Raw genomic sequence first — 12,115 nt, 5'->3', positions numbered from 1 at the left:
TCTTTGACAGAGTGGACTTTCGCTTGGAGGTCATGGCTAGGTTAGTAGGGTTGGGATTTGTTGATATCGATGTTTTTTGTAGATGAATTAAATGTTTTCGTGGTGGGAAAAATGTTGTTAAGTACTTGAGGTGAGCATCTACATGTCCGCATCGTACGCATCGTATGCATTCCGGATGACGTCATCAGGAATACTTTCATGCAATGCGTAACGTCCTGATGACGTCATCAGGACGCTACGCATTCCCAATCTTCCCAATACCCGATTCCCCAACAACCCTTGAATTCCTAACCCCCAAAAGGCCGGCAACGCACTTGTAACGCCACTGGTGTTTCAAGTGTCCATGGGCAGCGGCGATTGCTTACCATCAGGTGATCCGTCTGCTTGTTTACCTTATTTATCTTTATACCTTAAAAAATATGACAGAAGCAAAAACTCCACTGACAAAAATACATTTCGATAAAAATCCTTCTATCTCTATCGATAATCTACACGCACATCCCTAGCTATTATCGATAAAGTATTCGACACAGCTCGCACAATAGAAAGTTTGTTTGTGTACGATATTTACGGAGCGTCAGCAGAAAAAAAGTAAATAATTGTTCAACTTTTTTTTTGTTGACTCGTGTGGGTTGTGTTAGCGTTTTGGTGTAATAAAAAAAAAATTAAACGGTCTCATATAGTTGTGACTGCCTCGATGGCCGAATGGTTGTAAGTGCGACTGCCGGGCATTGCCGGGTCGGGCAAAATAATGCTAGGCTTTTTTCGGAAATTCGAAAATATCTTAGTAGAAAGTAACACGGAGTCTGGAAATATGCCCGGTATATGGCAATAGGCTCACCACCTATTACATGGGACTTACAACATAAATTGTGAAATGTGGGTGTACCTACATTATACAGTGCCAAGTTTGACTGCCAGTTGGTGCGGTGGCTAGGCAACCTGCTGCCACGCAACGTGTAGCGAGCTCGTTTCTTTGTGTGATCCACAAATTATGTTTCGGGTATATGTGTATGTAAACTTGCATGTTTGTAACCCACGACAGTGAAACTGTATGTTTGTAAACACACCCACGACACTAGAGAAAATCCTACTATGGGGCAACGTCTAAAAAAAGTGTATGAGTGACAATACGTAGCTGCAGTGACAGGTCATGACGTCTCGTGGCTATAAAAATGTATTCTACTCTGCCGTCTCCTATTCTATCACAGCGCTTCTTCTTCTATTCTTTCCAAAAAAAATCATAAACATCACAATACTAAAGTAATTAAAATAAAACTCCGGATATATTTTTTCATCTCCAATGCCATTTTTGCTGACCGTCGACTTGACATTGAGCATCAAGTCACAAGTAAAGTGTATTTTGTTAAAGGCTATCGTTTTTTGCGAACGGTACCTTATTGTGACTTTATAATGCCGGCAGGTTGTGGTTGAATGCATTGTTGAGGTGATTCTACATTGGGTTTTAAAATTAAAGGTGTGTTTATACTGATCACAATTATCATCTGACTGCCTCGTTGGTCGAGTGGTCGCAAGTGCAACTGCCGGACAAGGGGTCTCGGGTTCGATTCCCGGGCAAAGTATTACTGGGCTTTTTTCAGATTTTCGAAAAAAAATCTCAGTAGTAGCACGGAGTCTGGAAATGTGCCCGGTATATGGCAATAGGCTCACCACATATTACATGGGACTTACAACATAAATTGTGAAAAGTGGGTGTACATTGTACAGTGGCATTGCATGTCATAATGTGCACCTCTGCCTACCCCTTCGGGGATTAAAGGCGTGATGATATGTATGTTTGTACAATTCATCATCATCATCAGACTGCTTTTGTTACCAGATTATCATTGATCATCATCATCATCAGCAGCCTATTAGTGGCCACTGCTGAGCAAAGATCTCTTTTCACAAGTTTTGATTAGAAATGATAAGCCTAAGCATCTTTACGGTTCTACTGCTGCGGACTTCTTAGTGTGTTACCGGGGCTCCAGCTAAAAAAATAGGAGTAGGAACGGCGTGATTTTTAATCAGGAAGAGTCTGACTGACAATCACTCTCTCCTTACTATAATTTGTATATTGTCATATAACAATACTTAGAAAAAACGAAATCTAAGTTTAGGAGCGGGAGCAATTACGATATATTATCTAGATATAAAACGTACCTTGAATAGACGTTTGTGTTTTCATAAGAAAATAAAAATACGTGTCTAATATTTTAAAATAATCTACAAGACGGACATTAAAACAAAAATGAGTCATCTTCCCTATTCAGTAAAAATGCTAAACAACAATAGAATGACTGAACATCAGTATTACACACTGTGTGTCAGCCTTGTAACCTCTTTACACCCGACGCGAAGATTTCTGCAACTAATTACAAATTACTTGCACGAACACTCTGACACGGCAATCTGTAGGCCATCTGTCCTTAGGTGGGATTTGAACCCGCGACCCGTCGGTAGAAAGTGGAGATTTAACTACTGTGCCGTTTTGATAGCGTCACTTTCGCGGTTACAGCAGTTGATTTGCGAAATTGTAGCTTGTGGTTAGTGGTTGTAAGGTTGATTGTTGAGTGTGTTGGGTTTGTTATGATAAAAATGAATGATTATGTAATTTATTATTATGACTATTTGAACTTAAAAGGGGTTGCAGAATTGAATATAATATTTTTCTTCTAAGAACAAGCATTTTCTTGATTATTCTTATACTTTTAAGTTCAGTCTAATAAATACTAACTGCGTCGTCGTTGTTGGTCAAGTGGTCGTAAGTGCGCCTGCCAAACAAAGGGTCTCGGCGTTCGATTCCTGGGTCGGGCAATGTATTGCCCAAAAAGCCTACTGGTTTTATTTTTCAGTTTTTCGAAACATTTCTCAGTAGTAGCACGGAGTCTCTGAATGTGTGCCTGGAGTATATGGTTATAGGTTTACCCCCTATTACATGGGACTTATAACACAAATGATGAATAGTGGGTGTACATTGTATAGCGGCATTACGTGCCGTAATGTGCACCTCTGCCTAACCCTTCAAGGATAAGAAGGTGTGACGTTAGTCTGATAACGTGTGTGGTCGTCGTCGTGGTCGTAGGTGGGTTAAACTCAGGCAGGAGAAGTCGACCTTCAGACAGGTGAGGCTGAACAGTCATTCTATGATTTATTCACCTTTAAAAAAAGACACGTGTTAAAAGAAAAAAATATCCACTGTTTAAAATAACATGCATCTTACACTACTGCCTACCCCATAAAAATAAAATAAACACATTAAAAACTTACTTTCTTTACTCCAAAGTCATGATGTCATATTTACCAGAACACTTTCACGCTAAACCAATGTCATGACAAAATATTACGTTTCGTAATCCACCGCAAATATTTGTGGTAATAATATCACGCTTTCATATATTTTGGGAAACCAGCAGAGCAATGTCATGGTCTTTCTACCAGAAAGTAAACAGTGACTTGAAATTGTCCAGTCAACTGATGGTAGCGGTGACTGTCCAGGCGACACACGTACTTAGGTATCGTCATGAGCTAATGTTCACATGTAAACAGTAGCTCATGTAGTGTAGATGTCCAGTCAACTGATGGTAGCGGTGACTGTCCAGGCGACACACGTACTTAGGTATCGTCATGAGCTAATGTTCACATGTAAACAGCAGCTCATGTAGTGTAGATGTCCAGTCAACTGATGGTAGCGGTGACTGTCCAGGCGACACACGTACTTAGGTATCGTCATGAGCTAATGTTCACATGTAAACAGCAGCTCATGTAGTGTAGATGTCCAGTCAACTGATGGTAGCGGTGACTGTCCAGGCGACACACGTACTTAGGTATCGTCATGAGCTAATGTTCACATGTAAACAGCAGCTCATGTAGTGTAGATGTCCAGTCAACTGATGGTAGCGGTGACTGTCCAGGCGACACACGTACTTAGGTATCGTCATGAGCTAATGTTCACATGTAAACAGCAGCTCATGTAGTGTAGATGTCCAGTCAACTGATGGTAGCGGTGACTGTCCAGGCGACACACGTACTTAGGTATCGTCATGAGCTAATGTTCACATGTAAACAGCAGCTCATGTAGTGTAGATGTCCAGTCAACTGATGGTAGCGGTGACTGTCCAGGCGACACACGTACTTAGGTATCGTCATGAGCTAATGTTCACATGTAAACAGCAGCTCATGTAGTGTAGATGTCCAGTCAACTGATGGTAGCGGTGACTGTCCAGGCGACACACGTACTTAGGTATCGTCATGAGCTAATGTTCACATGTAAACAGCAGCTCATGTAGTGTAGATGTCCAGTCAACTGATGACTACCTTTCATCCTTGTTGACTTGTACGTGAGCTACTGTTTACATGTCTACTCATACCGCTACTATAAAAGTGTAGATGTCCAGTCAAGCTAATGACTACCTTAATCATCCTTGTGGACTTGTACATGAGCTACTGTTATAATTCTATTACAAACACGCTACTATAAAGTTATAATTTAATAAGCCAAACGAATTAATAATCATTTGATTAAACATTAATCTATTAGCTACCGCCACCGGCAGCGTGGACAGATGACCTGATAGAGTTAACAAGGAGCTGTTGGATGCTGGTCGGTTAACCGAATAATCAATTATTAGCTTTTAGTTTTCTGTTAGCTACCGCCACCGGCAAGGTGGAGGGATGACCTGATAGAGGTAACAAGGAGCTGTTGGATGCAGATCGGTTCCAACCGGCCTATCTGGAAGTCATTTAGGGAGACCTATTTTTTTTTCATATTGCAAGCTGGTAACTGAGCTTACGGATGACCTGGTGGTAAGCAATCGCCGCCGCCCATGGATACCCGTAACTTTAGAGGCGTTACAAGTACGTTGCCGGGTTTTTTAAGGGTTGTTGGGGAGACGGGAATTGGGAAATTTTGGAAAGGGGGAAATTTGGCCTCTGGTAACCTCACTCATACAATGTAGGCGTTGTTTCACGTCGATTTTCTGTGCTGAAGCGAGGCTCTCCCAAACCTGTGAGGCAGTGGACGTCTTGTGACTGAATCAAAATTAAAATTTAATACAAGATCATAATATTAATAAGAGTCAATAATAATTTATAATCGTTAACAAAATTAAAAATAGAAACAATCAAAATCTTTATCTTTTACCTTTATCTTTAAATAAAACGTTGCCCCACACTGGGATTTTCTCCTGTGTCGTGGGTGCGTTTACAAACATACAATTTCACATGCACATAACACCCAGACCCGAAGCAACAATTTGTGGATCATACAAAGAGTTGCTCCGTGCAGGAATCGAACCCGCTACACGTTGCGCGGCAGCCAGTAACCTAACCACCGCACCGTGCAGTCAAATAAAAGAACAGTCAAATTAAAAATAAGTCTAAGTCAAAAATTAACACGAAATACGAGTAAAGCCGCGGCGTGAAAGCTAGTATTTACTACTACAGGTGAAACACATGTCCTAAGCTAGCAAAATATGATATTGTAGCCTCTCAAATATCAAATATCAAGTAAAATGCTGAGATAGGTATCGAATTCGCTTATCTCACTTTCACAGCGAGTAAAAGTGACCACCGACCAATAATCAAAGGTCGTTCACCTGTTGACCGACTGCGGCGGAGTAGTGTTCGGTGTTCCACTGATAGTAGGTTACGTGTCGTGTGAATTTTATAGTGATACTTTACTCGCTTGTTTGTAAAGGATGCAGGTACGAATCCGGGTTGGGGAAAATTTTGTTATGTTGTATAGGAGTTTCGAGTGGTACGTAGTTGTGTGTAAAAAAATAAATATAAGTTTGTTTGGGTTGCTATAGCCCGCTGGGGTAACTTTGACCCAAATTCTACAACCCATAGGAATTAAGACCAAACGTATATTAGTTTTTCATTGGTTTAATGTTACCCTGCCAAAGAAATCTTTTTTTATGGTATAAGCCGGTAAACGAGCAGACGTATCACCTGATGGTAAGCAATCGCCCCCGTCCATGGACACCTGAAACACCAGAGGCGTTACAAGTGTGTTGCCGGCCATTTGGAAGTTAGGAATTTAAAGGTTGTTGGGGATTCGAGGATTAGGAAGATTGGGAAGGGGAAATTGGGCCTCCGGTAACCTCACACAACGCAAGCGTTATTTCACGTCGGTTTTCAGTGACCACTAAACATAAAACTATGATTATAAACCGGCAATGCATTTGTACCTAGTATTGCCATCTAGTATCGTAGGTGGTATCTAACTATGCGATCACTGCTTACGACTAGACTAACTGTAGACTTTGTTAGTAAAAATTATTTGATGGCAGACCTACAACCTCAATACACGTTTCTTCAAAGTAATTGGCACGACAATATGTAAAGGTTCGCCATCCCTGCCCTAGAACGAAGGTGTAAGTTTAAGTGTATGTATGTTCGCGGGACGATCTCCGGCCACCGTAAGTGCGGGCCTGCGGACGGCGAGCAAGGGTAGCTCACCGCCCGAACAGAACCAGACCCGTGCGTCCGGCGCGTCGCGTTCCGCGCGCGCCTCAAAGAGCCATCAGACCACCACAGATGGGGCCCAGTAGGGATGATGCCTGATCCGGAGCTGCGGACCACCTAGCAGGTTTACCGGGGCTCCGGCTCGAAAAGCAGGAGTAGAAACGGGGTGGTTTTTAGTCAGTAAGAGTCTGACACTCCCTCTCACCTCGCCCAGGGCGGGAGAAGTCATTGGATGATATTCCCCCTTCAAAAAAAAAGTGTATGTATGTTAAAACTTTTACTAGCTCAGTTACCGACATCCGTTAACCTGCAGCTCTAGAATGAGACGTAAACTGAATAAGTTAACTTTGAACCCGTGAACTTCCCATCACAATGGCTTATTAAAAAAGTGTTGCATACAATGTTAATCAGAAGAAAGTATTCATGACACAGACATAAACTACTCATTTACTTAGGAATAAAAAGCAACGTCACGCCTTTTATCCCCGAAGAGGTAGGCAGAGCTGCACATTACGGCACGTAATGCCGCTATACAATGTACACCCACTTTTCACAATTTTTTGTTGTAAGTCCCATGTAATAGGTGGTGAGCCTATTGCCATTTTTCGAAAAACCGAAAATAGCCCAGCAATACTTCGCCCGACCCGGGAATCGACCCCGAGACCCCTTGTCCGGCAGTCGCACTTGCGACCACTCGAACAACGAGGCAGTCTTAGGAACAAACGGGGACAAAAGTGGGAGAGTCATGCTTCGGCACTGCTGGGCTGACTTGACCGGAGTTGAGAGCTTGACCACGGCACAGAAAAGACGTGAAACAACGCTTGCGTCACGTTTCGTTGCGTGAGTGAGGTTACCGGAGACTCGAACCTATCCGGAGCTGCGGATTACTAGCGGGTTTATCGAGGCTCCGGCTACAAAAACAGGAGTAGAACCAGGGTGGTTTTTAGTCAGTAAAAGTCTGACACTCCCTCTCGCCTAGCTTAAGGTAGGAGAAGTCATTGAATGATTTTCCCTCCTTAAAAAAAGGGACTTGAACCTAACACCCCTTAATCACCAGTCACACATGCAGCCACTCAACAGACGATGTAAAAGTAGAGAAATTTAAACCATAAAATGTCCATCTAACTGCACAATATTAAATTATATTATATCTATAAAATATTTTACATAACGACTTGAGATTTCTTGCAAATAATTTTCCTTTTACGGCTCGAGATATTTGCTCGCATTTCCGATTTCCTACACTTTCGCTGCTCTATGCGTCAGCGATGGATTTAGATACGGTGGCTGCGAGTATTACTCTTTTCGAAATATTGTACTAATGAAATAACTCAACATTGTCTTCCATTAAAGCCGTCGCAGATAATTTTAGAACACCTTATATAAAAAACTCTCTATAAAATAAAAAGATTTTATCGAGAACTAGTTGTCACACTATACAACGTGTAACAAAATACCCATACATATCAATAAGCCCTGATGAATACAGGTTGAATAGAATCTCTACACAAAGTTTCAGCTCAAAAAACCTTAAAAAAATTGGTACCAAATACTTGGTATCGCATGGTTCTTGATTTTAAATCATACAAACGTGTCACAACACTACCGGGGTCACTCGCTAATATTACGAAACATTTGTTCTGTGAATCTGATCGCCTAGTACCAATGGTTTTTAGTCATTTAGAGTCCAGAGTCCAGTATCTACCTAATTTTGATGTTCGGTTTCTGGAATTTTATGTATCGAAAAAATTCATAACTTCGTTTCATGGATACATGAGTTTAAAAAACCCTTCCTGTATCGTTTGCTATGTTATCTAGAAACCGTGCACTTGATATGTATAGTCCCCTTTTTGTTACACCGTGTATATTACCCAACCGATTAAAATCGTCTTCATATCAGCTACAAATAGACGTTCACTACTGAACACAGGCGATCAGAGCTGCCCATGGATACCCGCAACATCAGAGGAGCCACAGATGCGTTACCATCCTTTTAAAAAATACGCTCTTTTCTTCAAAGTTTGAAGGACGTATTGGTTTGGAAATGCAGCCGACAACAGCTCATTCCACAGTTTTGCTGTGCGAGGCAGAAAGTTTCGAGAGAAACGTACAGTTGTCGCCTGCCAACGATATATGATGAGTGATGGGGATGGAAGTGCTGTCGTGTAGGTCTAAATAATAATAAATAAATAACCTTTATTGTACACCTTTCAATAATTTAAACATAGGTAAACATCTTATAGCATGGTAGTGTACAAAGGCGGCCTTATCGCTTAAAGCGATCTCTCCCAGGCAACCGTTGGGTGGATGGAGCTGTTGAGTGGTAGTGGTGTCTAATATGTAGATCCTTAGCCAACTCTTACGACACCCATGTTAAGAGTAGGGGTGACAAAATAATGTTTTCTCCTTTACTGGCACCAAGATTTATAGATCCAGTTGCCACACCCTGACGAGTCATCAACCTGGCTACATCCTTGTTGACTATCTTCGAACTACATGAGTCACTGTTTACTAACACGTTTTTTTTTATGATACCCAATTATAATAACCAGTCATCTGATTGGTAAGCAATCGCCGCCGTGGGTTGCCGGCTTTTTGAGGGTTAGGAATTTAAGGGTTGTTGGGGAATCGGGGATTGGGAAGATTGGGAATTGAGGCTCCGGTAACCTCACTCACACAACGCAAGCGTTGTTTCACGTCGGTTTTCTGTGAGGCCGTGGTATCACTCCGGTCGAGCCGACCCATTCGTGCCGAAGCATGGCTCTCCCACACGATGTGATGTGAATGGCGATACCGACTTAAGTTCATAGTATCATGGAATTTACTGTTCGTTCTTCTCAATAGGAATCTACGCTTTCGTTGAAACGAACTAATAGCTTCACTAAAGGACTGACTGACAGACAGATAATTTTATTACTTCACTACATGAGCTGCTGTTTACATGTGAACATTAGCTCATGACGATACCTAAGTACGAGATGGGTATTTGGTTATGTTTCGGTATAAAGATGAGCGAGACATTACAAGGAAAACGCACCCATCCAAGTAATAACCGCAGCAAGCTCATAGCTTAACCTTTCAGCAACAACATTTCACTTTTTCAAGGAACAACATAATAATAATAAATTAATCATAAAAAATAATATCAAAAGAGAAACGTAGCAAAACGTAAACGCAAACCGTAAAATTTAAAGTTAACGTTAAACTTTTACGAGTTCGCGGTTTTAAAGTAAATAGCGAAAGTCTGTAAATGCAATTGTGTCCAATTATGCGTTTCCATGTTTTGCCGGTGCGCCGGCGCAGCGGCGGGGCAGTGCTCGAATTATTTTCGCTCGATAATATTTTATCTGTCACGCTTTTATTTTTTTATTAATGTGTTTTTTTTTGGTCGCTTTCCCTATGTACAGGTTGTTGGTTTTTTTTATAGGCGTGGTATATGAATTGACCAACTGACTCCTGTATGGGAGAGTAGAAAATATTCGTCACCATGTATATTTCTAGATTTATATGTGAAGAAATTTTCGGAACATTCACGTTTCGTAATATTTCAAGATACGAGACTATGCTTGTGACTGCTATGTGGTGTCCGTTTCAGTCAAATATGTAGTTGCTTAGTTTGCTTTTATGATGCCAGCAAAAATTGTAGCGAAAGTAGAACGATGTTTATCTTACTCTTACGTCTTTCCTGTTGATGTCACCCTTATAAAAGGGTCGGGAAGGACTATACTTAACAGTGGATATCTTGTGGCTGATATTATGTCTTGTCCGTTTCAGTCATAAATGTAGTTCCTTAGTTAGCTTTATGACGGTAGCAGAATAGTAACGAACATGACATGGACACCCGCAATACCAGAGGACACACATGTGCCTTGCCGACCTTGTAAAAAGAGAAAGTTTTTTTTGATGGTTTGGGTTGGTCGTATCGGTTCGGAAATACAGCTATAAAATACAATATATTAAAAAAATTACTAACGCCCGAACTAGAACACCCTGTATACAAAACAGCGGACAATCGCACGATTTCCGTTATATCATAACTCCAGTAATAGCAAGTTAGTGGCTATTACGATCGTTATGTAGCCACTTTAACGATGATCTACACTCGTAACGATTATCGTAGTCAAATTGTAACATTTATGTATAAAGTATAAGTTATAAGTAATTTTGTTAAATGTGGCACTTTTATTACTGTGTGGCATTTGACTGTACGGTTGACGCGGAGGCTAGGCAGCTGCCGTGTAACGGGTAGCGGGTTCGATTCCCGCAACGAGCAACTGAATTGTTGCTTCGAGTCTGGGTTTCATGTGCATGTGAAATTGTTTGTTTGTAAACGCACCCACGACACAGGAGAAAATCATAGTGTGGGGCAACGTTTAAAAATAAACACACAAACTTTGGCATATATAATATTAGCACCAGCGGCAGATATCTAATGTATATTAAGATATACAACTTCTAACCCCCAAAAGGCCGGCAACGCACTTGTAACGCCTTTAGTGTTTCGAATGTCCATGGGCGGCGGCGATTGCTTACCATCAGGTGATCCGTCTGCTCTTTTACCGGCTTATACAATTAAATAGATACAATAATTATTATTTTCACTTTCATAATCAATTGTAAACAAATTCAAATATAATCCACACACGTTCCTAAAATTACATAAAGAAAACAAATGCAAGCTAAATAATTTAAATGCAATAGAAAGTAAAATTGCATTATTGTTTTGCATATGCTTTTAGTGCAAGCTGCAACTAGAAAGTGCATTTTAGAAAATCAAGTAAAAGTATTCCCTGGGCCTTTGACATCAAGCCAGCATCTTAAGTAGGCAGTACTTGGAAGTAAAACAAAGAACACTTTACATACTTAGTATTAGATTTTATGAGCTTTCAAAATGTGAAGGAAATTTGCTTAGTTTTATACCGAAATACCGTTTTTTATGGTATAAGCCGGTATACGAGCAGACATATCATTAACCGAAAACCAAGAGTAGGAACGGGGTGGTTTTTAGTCAAAAAAAATACTCCCTCTCGCCTCGCCCAAGATGGGAGAAGTCGTTGGATGACATTCGCCCTAAAAAAATGCGTTCTCTACTAAATCGCAAGAGTCATAAGAGCTGCTTAAAAGGCTACATATTTGAGAGAGACAGGGCAGCAGTGCACTTTAATAAAAAATGGGGTTCATTTTTATGGTATAAGCTGGTAAACGAGCAGACGTATCACCTGATGGTAAACAATCGCTTCCGCCCATGAATGCTCGAAACACCAGAAGCGTTATAGGTGTGTTGCTGGCCTTTTGGGGGTTAGGAATTTATAGGTTTGTTAGGGTATCGGGCTTTGGAAGATTGATTGGTAAGGGAGGGCAGGTAATTGGGCCTCCGGTAACCTTACTCAAACAACGTTAAAGGAACAGAGAGTAAAGTTTGTTAAGAAAAAGAGAGTCCTCCGATCAGAGGTGATCATGCCTGGAGGGCTCTCTGCCCAACAGTTGTTCGTTGGGATTTTCTATCCATGTTTATTCGCATATAAACTTCATGTATACGAACAACGCAAGCGTTGTTTCACGTCGGTTTTCTATGAGGCCGTGGTATCACTTCAGTCGAGCCGACCAGCGGATGTTTAAAAGTGAGTGTGACATTACAATTACTTTA

The 12,115-nt window shown here is 41.0% G+C and overlaps 2 protein-coding genes across 4 annotated transcripts in view; one reads left to right on the top strand and one right to left on the bottom strand.

Annotated features, from left to right (window-relative positions):
* The window catches only part of LOC118279920 (T-complex protein 1 subunit epsilon), a 324,585-nt gene that overhangs the window by 14,199 nt on the left and 298,271 nt on the right, over positions 1-12,115 (bottom strand). The window lies entirely within an intron of this gene.
* Positions 1-12,115, top strand: part of LOC118279687 (histidine decarboxylase) — a 121,796-nt gene that overhangs the window by 63,856 nt on the left and 45,825 nt on the right. The window lies entirely within an intron of this gene.

Source organism: Spodoptera frugiperda, chromosome 22, assembly GCF_023101765.2.
Source record: "Spodoptera frugiperda isolate SF20-4 chromosome 22, AGI-APGP_CSIRO_Sfru_2.0, whole genome shotgun sequence".
Classification (NCBI taxonomy): domain Eukaryota; kingdom Metazoa; phylum Arthropoda; class Insecta; order Lepidoptera; family Noctuidae; genus Spodoptera; species Spodoptera frugiperda.
This window is presented reverse-complemented; position numbering and strand designations above follow the sequence as displayed.